This window comes from Papio anubis, chromosome X (assembly GCF_008728515.1).
Source record: "Papio anubis isolate 15944 chromosome X, Panubis1.0, whole genome shotgun sequence".
Lineage (NCBI taxonomy): Eukaryota > Metazoa > Chordata > Mammalia > Primates > Cercopithecidae > Papio > Papio anubis.
Genome location: NC_044996.1, coordinates 85,996,608 through 86,012,808, shown reverse-complemented (window position 1 = coordinate 86,012,808; position 16,201 = coordinate 85,996,608). Strand labels below are relative to the sequence as shown.

At 40.0% G+C, this 16,201-nt stretch overlaps 1 pseudogene; it reads right to left on the bottom strand.

Moving 5' to 3' along the window:
* Positions 1–506: 506 nt before the first annotated feature.
* On the bottom strand, positions 507–2,327 carry LOC101017259 (annotated as a pseudogene).
* Positions 2,328–16,201: the final 13,874 nt, after the last annotated feature.

Sequence of the window (16,201 nt, the reverse complement as noted above, 5' to 3'; positions counted from 1 at the left end):
CTAAAACAACCTGAGGCTAAATCTACCTTTCCGAGAGTGGAAAATTTATTCAGATAATGTTTGAGAATTCATATACACCACAATAGGATAAAAACTAAACAATAGAAATCTCACACTTTTCCTTATACCTCCCTCCCCTACTGCCCAACCAGATTCCAGACCTTATATCACTGTCATTACCATTTCTGCTAAATTGAGGCCCCTCGGCACTCACATTACACTGGCAACTGCATGGTGACATAACGCACCACAATTTTTCCAGTAAAAATCTCTAGTCTCTTTCTCCCTGGCTATATTGGCGATTCTCCAATTATTTCAGCACTTTAAGGGCTGCAACAGCATGCAAAATAATTTCCTTTTTTTAAAAAAAACATAATAAGGTAATAAAGGTCCAGGAGATGGTGAGTTTTATTTTGTCTTGTCTGGATAGAGGTTTCACTTGCTCTCGAATGTTCCAGGGTGGAGATAAATTAGGATAAAGCACAGGATGTCGAGGTCTCTTCGGCTTAATCATCTCCCTCGTTTTCATCTTCACCGTCAATGGAGAGAGCAGCACACTTCCTTGCAGAACTGAACTTGGAAGCTGGATTTTCCTCAGGTTTTTTTGACTCAGGTGCAGATCTGGAGTCTTTATCCTTTTTGCCATCTTTCCTATCTGACTCCTTCCAGTGGTCTTTGTTCCCTCCCTCTCCTGGACCATGGCTAGAGTTCCCAGTTTGGCCTTTTGGGACATTCATCCCATCTACTTCCTTTTCGTCTTTCCTTGCTGGTCCTTACTCAGATGGTTGAGCTGGAGCTACTTTACCCCACCAGTTGTAGGGGATTGCTGCTCTGTGTCTGAGCTCTGAGATTGAGCAGGAGGTTTAGAACTTCACTTCACCCAACCATTCTCCTTTGGTGAAGGGGCTGGCGTTACCTTTAGGGGCTTATCAGGTTTGGGAGGTTTAGAAGTTAGAGACTGACAATCTTCCTCCTTATTGAGTGTTTCATTTTCTAGTGACTTCTCTCTCTCCTTCGTGCATTTCTGCCGGATGTGGCGGAGGTCCCAGTCTGCGATGACTCACTTCCTGTCCTCGACTGTTCCCGTTCCTGAGTTTCTTCACTTTGCCAGCTTGGGTGTCTCTCCCGAGGCTGTCGTTCTAGTTTTGGCTCATCCAGCTAACGCTGCAACTTCTCGTGTTCCTTCTGTAGCTGTTCTTCTACTTCTCTTTCTCTAGTAGCTGTGTCAACGTGCTTTGCCCCTCCAAAGATAGAAGCACCTTGACTGCACTGGGAGGTACTAGCAGAGGAATCATCTTCCTTAGGAGTACTCCGAGGCTTTAGATTCAGTTTGGGTCTTTGGGAGAGACCTCTATCATCACGCATATAATCATCCCGAGAGTAATCATCTCTGGAGCTCCATGACTGATCATCCTATCTGTCGTATCGGTCTTCATAGCCATTCCTGCCTCCTCTGTAGTCATCATCTCTGCCGCACCCACTGTCAAATGCTCTTCTGCCACTGCCTATCCGAGAATCATAGCCTCTATCATAGTCTCTGCTGCCTCGGTCAACATAGCCATCCCGGCTGCCGTATCAATCCATATCCCAGTGTGGGCCATACCGTTACCCATCCCGATACCCATCGTGATACCGGTCTGAATCACAACGATCTCGATACTAGTCTCCAAAGCTATTATCACCTCTTCTAGGCAGGTAGTCATCAAAGCTGTCTGTGGCAGGAGGAGTCCTCCAGTCTGTATCTGTTTTGTCAGAATCCCGATTTCTATCATGGCCAAAAGAACGATCCTCCCTGTCTTTCCCCTGTGCTTGATCAGCAACGTCCACTTGAATTTTCCTGTTACCTAGAGACTCTTCATTGAGACTCATGGAACTGAGCAGGGAATCCAGGTCCTCAATTTCAGCATAATCAAAACCTTTCAACCTCTCTGGATTGCTGGGTTCACGTGGCAAAGGCACTGCACTGATATTTAATCCTCAAAAGAGTTCCTTAATTGATTCTTCTGTCATATCATAGGATAGGTTCCCTAGAAAAGCAGTGTAGGGTGGTGATTTAGGAAGACGGCTCTGGTCGATATTGGGTTCCCGAGTAGCCCGTGGAGCAGTGGGAAGGATGGAACGGTCAATTGAAGGCGACCTATACACATCATCATCACTACTGTGCCAAGTTGTTGAAACATCTCCTTCCAGGTCATCTGTTTCATCAGCCCAGGGGACTGGTTTGGAAACATAGGTGCTTCCTCTACCAGTCCTCCCATCCTCAGCCAGAAAGTCTGTTAGGAAGATAGTCTTCCCCTTCTTCTTCTTTTTTGCTGAGGCCACCATGTTGGAAGAGGGAAAGAGTTTTGGGTGTGTTTCTCCGGAAGCTTTTCTCACTGGGGTTGGGCAGTAAATGAGGATCAGTAGCAGGGAATAAAATGATAAAGCATGTAAGCAGACAAATGTAAGCACTGCTGATGAGGGTGAAATTCAGGCAGACTCCCTTCCTCCACATGCTACTCAAGATTTTCATGGGTAGAAGTTTGCTGACAATAGTGACTTTGTGGCTCCAATTTAGTAGTATTTCTGCTGAAGCACCCACAACGTCGTAGTTTCAGGAAATGAAGACAACTTTTATTTTTCTTCCTATAGTTTTGTGCCACGCAGAGGTTTCACCCTACTTACAGAGTTAATTTCAGATATAAGATGGGAGGAGGGGGTATTTTACACTACCAATGCCTGGCTTTCATTTTTAGAAGATTGCAAAAGAACAAATACCAAATATATTATCAAAGAGTGCATCTGTGGTATATGAGAAACAATGATAATATGTGGGAGTGCAAGTACAGGGGAAACGTTTCCTTAATTATGTTTTGTTCCCCTCACCATAATATTATAATATTACACTTTGGACTAACAAGAACCCTTCCCTTGACCTCCCCAGGCTCAAGCAATCCTCCCACCTCAGCCTCCTGGGTAGTTGGGACTACACATGCACACCACCACGTCCAGCTAATTTTTGTGTTTTTAGTAGAGACAGCATTTTGTCATGCCGAGGCTGGTCTCAAACTCCTGAACTCAAGCAATCCTCCTGCCTTGGCCTCCCAAACTGCTGGGATAACAGGCATGAGCCACTGTATCTGGCCACAAGTAATTTTCTAACCTCAGAAGAATATGCCTGAAAATCAATATCCAGATTTCTTCAGAAACACAAATCATACACCAGAGCTAAGACCCAGTATTAGATACTGATCATAATTTAGTTTTCTCCTAAAAAAGGTCTGATTGGTTAAGGTTTCAAAGTAAACATTGAATCAATATTCAAATGTACATTCAGGGATGTATCATAGAATTACGCTAATTTTCAGCTCAGAGGTTCACTAGCTTTATACTTGAGTTTCCAAATCCCCATCACCATCGTAAATAATGTTTCTTGGCTTCTCAGAAAGGAAAGTGAAAGAGTGCACAGAGGTACCCTTCAAAGTCTCTACAAGCTTCTGTTGATATATTCCTGCTTTTCTTCCACTCTATCCAAAGTGATTTCCAGATTATGAAAAAAATTACAAAGCAAGCATTCCTTTTAAAAACATGTGAACCCCCTAGGTTAAAGAAGAAAGAGATTTTGTACCTGTTCATTATAACATTAGATCGAGTATCTGGTTGTCTTCAATCAAGATTGGAGCATTGACATGAAAAGGAGAAAACACCTACTCCAAAGAAATATTTATAGTTGCCTCTCCAAATAATTCCTGGATCATTAGTTCTTGAAAATCTGGGGGGGCGGAGCAAGATGGCCGAATAGGAACAGCTCCAGTCTCCAACTCCCAGCGCCAGCGACACAGAAGACCGGTGATTTCTGCATTTTCAACTCAGGTACTGGGTTCATCTCACTGGGGAGTGCCGGACGATGGGTGCTGGTCAGCTGTTGCAGCCCGACCAGCGAGAGCTGAAGCAGGGCGAGGCATAGCCTCTAGAGGAAGCGCAAGAGGGAAGGAATCCCTTTTCCCTAGCCAGGGAACTAGAGACACACCTGTACCTGGGGTTGGGCGTGGGGACAGGGACACAAAACACAGCGTCTAGCAAGGGAAATCCTACAGCAAAGGCAGCTTGGCCGAGGGCTGGGGGAGGCAGCCCGCCATTGCTGAGGAGCTTAAGTAGATGAAGCAGGCTGCTGGGAGCTCCAGCTGGGTGGAGCTCACGGCAGCTCAAGGGGAGAACTCTGCCTGTCTCTGTGGGCTCCACCTCTTAGGGACAGAGGCACAGCTACACAGCAACAGCAACAACAACAGCAAACTGGCAGAGTACTCTGCAGGCCTTAAGCGACTCTGTCTGACAGCTTTACTTAGGCAGAGAGGCAGTGGATCTCCCCAACCCACGAGGTTGAGATCTGAGAGGACAGACTGCCTGCTCAAGTGGGTCCCTGACCCTAGGTAGCCTAGCTGGGAGACATCCCCACTAGGGCGTCCGACACCCCACACACCTCACAGGGCATTACACCCCTGAGAGGGAGGCTTCAAAGCAAGAATCAGACAGAGTACACTGGCTGTTCAGAAATATTCCTGTTCTGCAGCCTCACTGCTGATGCAGGCAAACAGGGTCTGGGTGGACCTCAAGCAATCTCCAAGCAGACCTACAGCTGAGGAGTCCTGACTGTTAGAAGGACAACTATCAAACAGGAGACACCTACACTAAAACCCCATCAGTACAACACCATCATCAAAGACCAGAGGCAGATAAAACCACAAAAGATGAGGGGAAAAGCAGGGCAGAAAAGCTGGAAAATCAAAAATAAGAGCACATCTCCCCACGGCAAAGGAGGCGCAGCTCATAAGCCAGCAACAGATTAAAGCTGGGCCGAGGAGAATGGCTTTGTGAGAGGAGAGAGAAGAGCTTCAGTCCATCAAATTTCTCAGAGCTAAAGAGGAGGAATTCACGTGCAAGTATAAAGAAACTAAAATCTTAAAGAAAAAGTGGAAAGTGTGGCTAAGATAATTAAATGCAGAGAAAGGTCATAAAGCGAAATGAAAGAGATGAAAACCATGACCACGAGAAATCACGTGAACGTCACAGCTTCAGTAACGACTCGATCAACTGGAAGAAAAGAGTATCAGCGTTGAGGATCAAATAAGATAAGAATGAAGCGAGAAGAAACCAAAGAAAAAGAAGAAAAAGAAATGGAACAAAGAAGCCTGCAAGAGTATGGGATTAATAAAAGACCAAATCCCCGTCTGATAAGAGGTGCTTACAAGAGAAGTGAGGGAAAATGGAACAAGTTGGAAAACTATGCTTGGGGATATCATCAAGGAGAACTACAACCTGAAAAGGGCAGGCCAACATTCAAATCAGGAAATACAGAGGAAGCGCCACAAAAGATACTCACCGAGAAAGAAACCTAACTCCAAGACACATAATTGCCAGATTCACCAAAGTTGGGAAGTAGAAGGGGGAAAAAATCTTAAAGGCAGCCAGAGAGAAAGGTGGGTTACACCCAAAGGGAAGCCCATCAGACTCACAGCAGATCTCTGGGCAGAAACTCTCTCAAGCCAAGAAGAGTAGGGGCCAATATTCAAGCATTCTTAAAGGAAAGAATTTTCAGCCCAGAATTTCATATCCAGCTAAACTAGAAAGTTTCATAAGTGAAGGAGAAATCAGCACAGATAAGCAAATGCTTGAGATTTTACATCACCCACTAGGCCTTGCTTGCCCACAAGAGACCCTGAAGGAAGCTCAACATGGGAAGAAGACAACTGAGTACCAGCCATTGCAAAACATGTGCTGAAATGTCGCCAAAAGACCATGAGGCTAGGAAGAAGTGCATCAACTAGCAGGCAAAATAACCAGTTAATATCATAATGGCAGGATCAAGTTCACACGCAACAAATCTTAACCTTAAATGTAAATGGACTAAATGCTCCAATTAAAAGACACAGACTGGCAAACTGGACCAAAGTCAAGACCCATCAGTCCTGCTGTATTCAGAGACCCATCTCTCACACTTAGAGAGAGACATACATAGGCTCAAAATAAAAGGGATGGAGAGAAAGATTTACCTACCAAAAGAAATGGAGAACAAAAAGCAGGTGTGCAATCCTAGTCTCTCTGTCCGAAACAGACTTTAAACCATCAAAGATCAAAAAAAGAACAAAGAAAGCCATTACATATTAGTGAGGATCAATTCAACAGGTAGAGCTAACTATCCTAAGTATATATGCACTTGCCCAATACAGGAGCACCCAGATTCATAAAAGCAAGTCGTAGAGACTTACCAAAGAGACTTAGACTCCCCATACAATAATAATGGGAGACTTCCAGCATTCCACTATCAACATTAGACAGATCAAGCGAGACAGAAAGTTAACAAGGATATCCAGGAATTAGACTCATCTCTGCAGCAAGCAGACCCTAATGAACATCTATAGAACTCTCCACCCCAAATCAACAGAATGTACATTCTTCTCAGCCACCACATCGTACTTACTCCCAAAATTGACCATATAATTTAGGTAAGCACTCCTCAGCAAATGTACCAAGAACCAGAAATTATAACAGAGCTGTCTCAGACCACGTGCAATCAGACTAGAACTCAGGACTAAAGAAACTCAATCAAAACCGCTCAACTACATGGAGCTGAACAGCCTGCTCTGAATGACTACTGGGTATAGCAGAGAGAATGAAGGCAAGAAATAAAGAAGATATTCTTTAAGAGCCAATGAGAACAAAGATACAACATACCAGAATCTCTAGGACACACATTTTAAAGCAGTGTGTAGAGAGGGAATTTATAGCACTAAATGCCCACAAGAGAAGCAGGAAAGAGATCAAAATTGACACTCCTAACATACATGAATTAAAAGAACTAGAGAAGCAAGAGCAAACACATTCAAAGCTAGCAGAGGCAAGAGATAACTAAGATCAGAGCAGAACTAAGAAGGGAGATAGAGACTTCAAAACCCTCAAAAATCAATGAATCCAGGAGTTGGGTTTTTTAGAAAAAGATCAACAAAAATTGACAGACCACTAGCAAGACTAATAAAAGAAGAAAAAGAATCAAGTCAGCATAATTAAAATGATAAAGGATATCACCACCGACCCCAGAAATACAAACTACCATGAAGATACTATAAACACCTCTCTTAAAATAGAGCTGGAAAACCTAGAAGAAATGGATGAATTTTCTGGACACTTACACTCTTCAAGACTAAAACCAGGAAGAAGTTTAAGATCCCTGAATAAACCAATAGTAGGCTCACAGAGAGTGGGGGCAATAGTGTAAGCCTACCAGCCAAAAAGTCCAGGACCAGATGGATTCACAGCTAGATTCTACCAGAGGTATAAGGAGAGTTGAGTACCATTCCTTCTAGCAGAGCATTGCATCCAATAAGAAAAAGAGAGATCCTCCCTAACTCATTTTGCGGGGCCAAGCATCATCCTGATACAAAGAAGCCTGCTCAGAGACTTCAACAAAAAAGAGAATTTTTAGACCAATATCCCACAAGTGAACATCGATGCAAAATCCTCAATAAAATACTGGCAAACCCCGGATTCAACAACACATCAAAAGCTTATCCACCACTTGATCCAAGTGGGCTTCATCCCTGGGATGCAAGTCTAGTTCAACATTAAATGGAAATCAATAAACATAATCCAGCATATAAACAGAACCAAAGAACCAGAACCACATGATTATCTCAATAGATGCAGAAAGACTTTTTGACAAAATTCAGCAGCCCTTCATGCTAAAAGAAACAATAAATTCGGTATTGATGGAGCGATACCTCAAAATAATGGAGCTATTTATGACAAACCCACAGCCCAATATCATACTGAATGGAGGCAAAAACTGGAAAAATTCCTTTGAAAACTGGCACAAGACAGGGATGCCCTCTCTCCACCACTCCTATTCAACATAGTGTGGAAGTTCTAGCTAAGGCAATTAAGGCAAAGAGAAAGAAATCAGGGAGGTATTCAGTTAGGAAAAGAAGAAGTCAAATTGTCCCTGTTTGCAGATGACATGATTGTATATTTAGAAAACCCCATTATCTCAGCTGGAAATCTCCTTAAGCTGATAACTAGCTGTAAAGTCTCAGGATACAAAATTAATGTGCAAAAATCACAAAAGCATTCTTATACCAACAGACAAACACAGAGAAAGCCAAATCATGGACTAGACTACCATTCTAGTGCTTCAAGGGAATCAAATGCCTAGAGATCAACTTACAAAGGATGCCGAGACCTCTTCAAAAAGGAGAACTACAAACCAACCACTGCTCAGTGAAATAAAGAGGACCCTGAAACAAATGGAAGAACAGCCACCATGCTCATGGACGGATGCGAGGAAGAATCAATGCTCGTGAAATGGCCGCGCCTGCCGGGGTAGTTTGCCAGAGTTTCAATGCCATCCCATCAGGCTACCAATGAGTTTCTTCACAGGGTGGAAAAACTGCTTTAAAAAGTTCATAACCAGGACAAAAGGCCAGCATCTCCAAGACATTCCCTGAAGTCAAAGAACAAAGCTGGAGGCGTCAAGCATACCTGACTTCAAACTATACTACAAGGCTGGTAACTGAAACAGCATGGTACTGGTACAAGAGCAGAGATAGAGACCAATGGAGGACGAGACAGAGTCATCAGAAATATTACCACATCTGTGCGTGATCTTTGACCAGACCTAGAGAGAAAAACAAAAGAAATAGGGAAAAGGATTCCCTTGCACACTAATAAATGGTGCACAGGAGAATTGAAAGCTGTATAAGTAGCTAAAACTGGATCAGCACCTTGCCATATCTGAAAATTAATTCAAGATGGGATTAGAGACTTAAATGGAGCCTATTACCATAACAAAATCCTAGAGAAAACCTACGATGAAGTACCATTCAGGACTTTTAGGCATGGTAAAGACTTAATATCTAAAGGCACAAAAGCAGCAAAAGCTAAAAATTAAATAAATGGGATCGTCCTTCAAGGCTTTCTGCACAGCAAAAGAAACTACCATCAATTAGGAACCAGGCAACCTACAGAATGGGAGACATTTTTGCAATCTACTCATCAGGTGAGGCTATTGTCAGGCCTGCAAGACTCTGAATGATTTACAAGAAAAAAGGCAAACAACCCCATCAAAAAGTGGAGCCCAAGGATATGAATAGACATTTCACCAAAGAAGACATTCATACAGCCAACAGACATATGAAAAATGCTCATCATCACTTGGCCATCAAATGCAAGTCAATTACAATGAGATACCATCTCGCACAGTTAGAGATGGCGATCATTAAAAGTCAAGGCAAAAGCAGGTGCTGGAGGATGTGGAAATAAGCACTTTTACACTTTGTGGTGGGATTATAAACTAGTTCGGCCATTGCATGGAAAACAGTATGGCGATTCTCGGGATCTAGAACTAGATGTACCACATATGATGGCCATCCATTACTGAGGGATATACAAAAGATTTATAAATTGTATAAAGACACATGCACCGATAATATTTTATTGCAGCACTATTCTAGCCAGCAGGGCAGAATCGGCTTTAAATGTCCATCAGTGACAGATTGGATTAAAGAAAATGCATGGCACGCCGCCATTGCAATTCACCATGCATTATAAAAAGGATGAGTTCTGCGTCCTTTGTAGGGACATGGATCTGGCTAAAGAGCCATCATTCTTAGCAAACTATCACAGAACAGAAACCAAACACGCATGTTCTCACTCTTAGGTGGGAACTGAACAATGAGATCACTTGGGACTCAGGAAGGGGAACATCACACACGGGGCCTATCATGGGAGGGAGGAAAAGGTGCATGGAGTTATATGCACCAATGGAAATGGCAGGTTGGTGGGTGCTGTGAGTTGATGGTCACCTTTACACACCAACTTTATAGCACAAGTATACATATGTAACAAGGCATACCGCATTATGCACATATACCCTACAACAAAGTACAACTAGCTAAGCAAATGAATTAAAAAAAAGAAATCTGGTACCACCAAATCCAAACCAATGGCCAGTGAATCTTCACTCATAGGTACATCCTGAACTGATATTTCAGGGTATTTCCTGAGAAATAATCAACGCAGGAAAATATTAATCCTACATATTGCATGAGCTCAAATTATATGGGCTGTAGCGTATCTATTAGTTACATAATATCAACAGATGATTTGCAGTGTTTAGGTCAACTAAACAATAATGTGCCCACAAATTCTCCTTTCATTTTATTTGCATATTATATAATACAATGTCCAAACATTCTCACAGGACAGCTTGGTCACTTCTTGATTTAATGGAAAAAAAAAAAAAGACGTCACCTGGGAATAAGCTATTGAGACAGACAACAAGTGTTGGTGAGGATGTGAAAAAAATAGGAATCCCTATACATTGCTGAAATAAATAAATGTGAAATGGTATATCCACTTTGGAAAATAGTTTAGCTATTTCTTAAAAAGTTAAGTATAATTTTCCCTCAGTTCAATTACTTCAACAATTCCATTTTGGTATCTGCCAAAAGTTACAGAAACACATTTTCCTAAAGATTTTCCTGTGAATGTTCATAGCAGCATCATTTATAATAGCAAAGAATTGGAAAACAACAGAAGTGTCCATTAACTGATTAATGTGTAAGTAAAATGTAGTATATCTATACAATGAAATACTATTCAGCAATACAAAGAGTTAAAGTAGTGATTCATGTCACAGCATAGATGAAAACACTATGCTATGTGAAATGTGCCAGACACAAATGACCACTTGTATTATTCTATTCATATGAAATGTCCAGAAGAGTAAAATCTACAGAAACAGCAAGTAGATTAGTAAATGACCCTGAGGGATCTTATTAGATTGATGAAAATGTTCTAAGATGGGATTATGGTGATAGTAACACAACTCAGTAAATCCACTACAAATTGAATTCCACACTTAAAATGGGCAAATTTTATGATATATAAGTTATCTTTCTCTTTCTCTCTCTTTTTTTCTTTTTTTGGGTACAGAGTCTTACTCTGTCACCCAGGCTGGAGTGCAGTGGCATGATCTTAGCTCACTGTAACCTCCACCTCCTGGGTTTAAACGATTTTCCTGCCTCAACCTCCCTAGTAGCTGGAATTACAGGTGTGTGCCACCATACCTGGCTAATTTTTGTATTTTTAGTAGAGACGGGGTTTTACCGTGTTGGCCAAGCCTAGTCTCAAACTCCTGATCTCAAGTGATCTGCCCGCCTTGGCCTCCCAAAGTGCTGGGATTACAGGTGTGAGCCACCCTGCCTGACCTACAAATTATATCTCTATAATGTTGTTTACACATATAAATTTTAGCTATATATAATATGTGTATATATGTAAATATCATACATATATGAATTTTTATCAATATATATGTATCATTTAGAGAGACTGTATAGCACATAGCAAACAACACAGCAATGTAATAGTACCCCCAAGGGTCAGGATTTGCAGCTCACAGGCCATGTTTCCATTCTGTGGTGTAGGGACTAAACAGACACCTCAGTTTCGACTGGGAAAGAAATAGAATTGGACAATGATTTGCTTTTCAGGTAAAGGAGGTAGTCTTAAGAGAACACAAATAATTCCCAGATTGTTTCTCATATTTTTGACCAACTTACTTAAGTTGTGTGAGGGCTCTGTAAAAAAGATTGAAAAAGCTAAACTACAGCATAAAATTTCCACTGAAATAGCATACAGATACAGCAGAGGTTAATTTTATCATAGGATTAAATTTTCATTTTCAATAGGATAATTAATTTAGATATGTAACCACATTTTTCCATATTCTTTTTGAATTTATATTTTAGAAAACTGTCAAATACATGTAACTGGACAGCTTCTCTGACAGTTGAATTGTTAAATTAGGTTCTAAGATTTAATGTGTAGTTGTTTAATTATCATTTATTACTATAGTTGACAATAATCTAAAGTGTATTTCTTTTTTTCTTTTTTCCAGAGACAGGGTCTTGCTCTGTAGCTCAGGCTGGAGTGCAATGGTACAATCATGGCTCACTGCAGCCTCAACCTCCCAGGTTCAAGCGATCCTCCTACCTCAGCCTCCTGAGTATCTGGGACCACAGGCACTCCGTGTCTGGCTAATTAAAGAAAAAATGTTTTGTAGAGATAAGGGTCCACCTATGTTTCCCAGGCTGGTCTCAAACTCCTGGGCTCAGGTTATTCACTCACCTCAGCCTCCCAAAGCGCTGGGAGTACTTACAAGTGTGAACCACCGCACCTGGCCTTGTGTGTCTCAAAATATCTAGAAGAGGCTGAGGTGGGTTGGTCATGCCTGTAGTCTCAGCTACTTGAGAAGCAGAGGTGGGAGGATCACTTGAGCACAGGAGTTTGAGAGTCTACGGTGAGCTATGATCATGCTACTGCACTTCAGCCTGGGTGACAGAATGAGACCCTGTCTCAAAAAAAAAAAAAAAAAAAAAAAATTCTGTCTAAGAATGAGGATAAAAAATACATGGAAGAGAATAATTCAAACGTTCTTAGCATAAAGAAAAATATTTAAAATAACGGATATCCCAATTACACTGATTTGATCTTTACAAGTGATATGAATTTATTAAATTACCATAGGTACTCCAAAAATATATACCTCTGTTATGTATCAATAAAAATAAAATTAAAAAACAAATAGCATTTATTACAACATTCTAGATGTCATAAGGTCTGAGAGCCACAAACTTCTTTCTCTCTGATGCCTTTAGGAAAGCTTTTCTGGTGCACTGTTTTTCAGATGTGCCTATTGTTAGCATTCTGCACCTCTGTTCAGTTGATGGATGTGATGAAGACAACACATGTATGCCACTCTCCTGGGCCAACACCGAGGTAGATAGATGGCTTTTATGCTGTTGGCTTTAGCAGTCAGTATCTGCAAAAATTTAATTTATGAACAGAAGTTTACCATTCATACCTCCTTCTCCAAAAATACGTCATTCCCATTGTCTTACTTCTTAAACACCTCAGCTCCCAGATACAATTGATTTAATGGCTCACTTCTCTTTATAGTACCCAGGCGCTAGGATACCCCTACTTACACCTGTAATTACCGTTCCCTCAAACACATTATCTCTTCCAAAAGATTCTAGCTCTTCAGGTTTCCTCCGTATACCCTCAAAAGATATTTCAGAATATTCTGCCTCCTAAATAATCTTCCACTGGAAGTCTTCTCCAGTCATTTCCTTCTCAGATTTCCTTTTCTAAAACTTCCACCTTCCTTCACCAGACTTAATGATTCTTCACTTGGCCCTTCCTTCTACCCAAATAGACATCAATAAAACATAGACGTCTTAACAGGTAACTCTCCTCAGAAGATACCCAAATATCTGCCATCCATAAAATACACTTGAAAATGATATACATGTTTATTCTCCTGTTTCCTTTAACATGTATAGAAAATCTCAAATTTGCAGACCATTTTTTTCCCAAATAGTTACTCTATATTTTTTATTACGTTTATAGTATTTGCTAATTTACATTTTTGTTGTTTTGGGGAATGGATTTTTTTTTGGCTAGAATTTTAACTAGCTATTGCTTACATATTGCAAAAGTGTTAATTTTATACCTATATTTTATACTAAGTAAACTTTGTTTTAATATCTTATTTCTTCAATCATGATACTACTGAATGTATTTTTAATGGGCTGGTTGTCATTGTTCTATTCTGTAGCCACAAAATAACAGGTCAGACTAGTTATTTTGCAAGTACGTTTTGGTGGTCATAAAGGGAACTGAGCAAGAATATAGAGAGCAGTACCATTGCCACCACTAAGAAAAAAACTCAAATGCATAATATACTGGCAGAGTGCCAGTATCAAATGATGTTATTTTTGTAATTGAAGGAAAGCACTATTTGTTTAGTTGAAAATAAGATATGCCCTCACATTTTAACATAGCTGTAGCCCCTATTAAATTACCAACACATTGCCGACAAGACTGCTTACCCATTGTCTCTATCTGCTGGGTTGATAGATGAAACTAAGCTTTTGGATTCATCTTTCAAATAGGTAAGACACTGTCAAGGAGACTTTTATTTTTGTCTTCAACAAGTGCATGATCATTTTTAAATATTTCCTTCTAAATAGTTTAGAGGAAATGATACTTGATTATGTACCCGTTCATAATCAGGTCTTTCTCAGGTCATATTTGATGTGATTCCTATTGAGAATATTTAATAATGATATGAGAAATAATAGCAACAAGCATGGGAATTTTTTTTTACCCATCCTCCACCATATTATCTCAGAATGTTACAGCATCTTCTCTGCTGGAATGTGGAAATATTGATGAGCACATTGGGAAGCTGAAGCCCCAGATGTGACTGGTAATGACCTGCAATGAGACCCACATTTTATTGCCATTAGCTACCTGAATGCTGCAATGGTCAGACAACTTTGTTGTACAAAACCAAATTTTAATCATCCTTTGTCAGAAATGTTTTCACTAAACAAATATTTTAGGATCACAACATCAAAGTGGAAAAAGAAAAAGACCCAGTACATTTAAATGGGAGGTTTAGAAGAATTAGTGACAATTTAGAATTGTCCCTATGTTTTAGCTTCTGAGCGTCTACATTAAGACATTCTAAAAGCTTGGCGTTTTAAGTATACACAGGGTAAGATAAAACTGAAGAACAAAGGGAAAAACCAGCCTCCTGGGAGTAATGCCTGATTCCAGGACTGGGCAGGCAAAGTACAAATTGAGCCTGAAGCATCCTATTATGACAAAAGTAAAGGCTCAAAATAATGAGGATATATCTATCAATGGGTATATTCTGATAATGAATTATAAATCTTCGAGGTAAATAAGAATCAATGAATTCATGCTGATATAAATAAATAAACAGGGAAGAAAGAAAAGCTCTTCCTTGTGGTAGAATGCAAAATAAAAACACAGAAGAATGATGTAACTAGAAAATTACTGTTGTACAACCATCACGGTAATACATGATTCAGTTAAGAGTCCTCAATTCATGCTAAAATTAAAGGATAAAATTTTGAGGAATAGAATATTTGTAAAGACTCAAAAGTATCTCCCTACTAATATTAATTACAAAGAAAAAATAATAAGAGTGGATAAACTTGGAGTATATCACCTTAAACAAATGATCAAAGTTGATACCACCAATAATGAGACAAACTAACATCAGGTGCCTCTGATATTATGCAGCAAGGACACAGCATCACTTCTTTATATTACTGTCGAAAACATACAGCGTGATTCTACCCATGACACCACACTAAACTCAAAGTGAGGAACATCCTACAAAAAATACTGGCCTGTACTCCTCAAAAGTATTGCAGTCATGAAAGACAAACACAGGCTGAGGAACTCTTCTATATTAAAAGAGAATTAGAGACATAACAACAAAATGTTGTGTATGATCCTGGCTTGAACCCTAGATTGAAAACAGGGGAGAGGGTGTGGTTGTGGCTATAATATTTGTGAAAAAAATTGCTGAAATTTGAACGTAGATTAGGAATTAGAAAATAGGGATTAGAAATAGGAATTAAGACATAGTATTAAGTCAATGTTAAGTTTCCTGATTTTGATATGGTACAGTGGTTATGTAAGAATATGTCATTGTTATTAGAAAACACATGTTAACGTGTTTAGAGGAAACAGGCACCATGTCTACAACTTACTCTCAAAAAGTTCAGAAAAAAGTGTTTGTATGTGTCAGTGGAGGATGGAGAGAGAGAGAGAAACAAATGATAATTAAAATGTTAAAATTGGAGAATTTAGGTAAAGGCTATCTGGGAGTCCTTTGAAGAATTCTCATAAATGTTCTATTTCAATTATATCAAAATTTTAAGTTACCAAAAAAATCAAAAGTGGAAAGGAGGGCCCACTCAAATGGGAGGCAAAACTCTGTAGTCAATGACTCTACTACCTGGGTTTGAATTTTGAGTCTATCATATATTAACTATGTGACCTTGTACAAAACAGTTAAACTTGCCATAACTCAATTCCCTCATTTGTGAAATGAGAATAATATTAGAGCCTATCTGATAGAAATATTTTCTGAAAATTAAATAAGACAATCTATGTAAGGCACTTAGTACAGTATCCAGCACATCGTAAGTACTCAATAAACATCAGCCATTAATTATTATCTAATGGTTCTAAGTTGCTTAATCAAGTCTGAGGAGTCAAACCAATAACTTAAGACTTCCTGCCTGAGGTACACCTAGATAGCGCCCTGCAAGAAAATTGT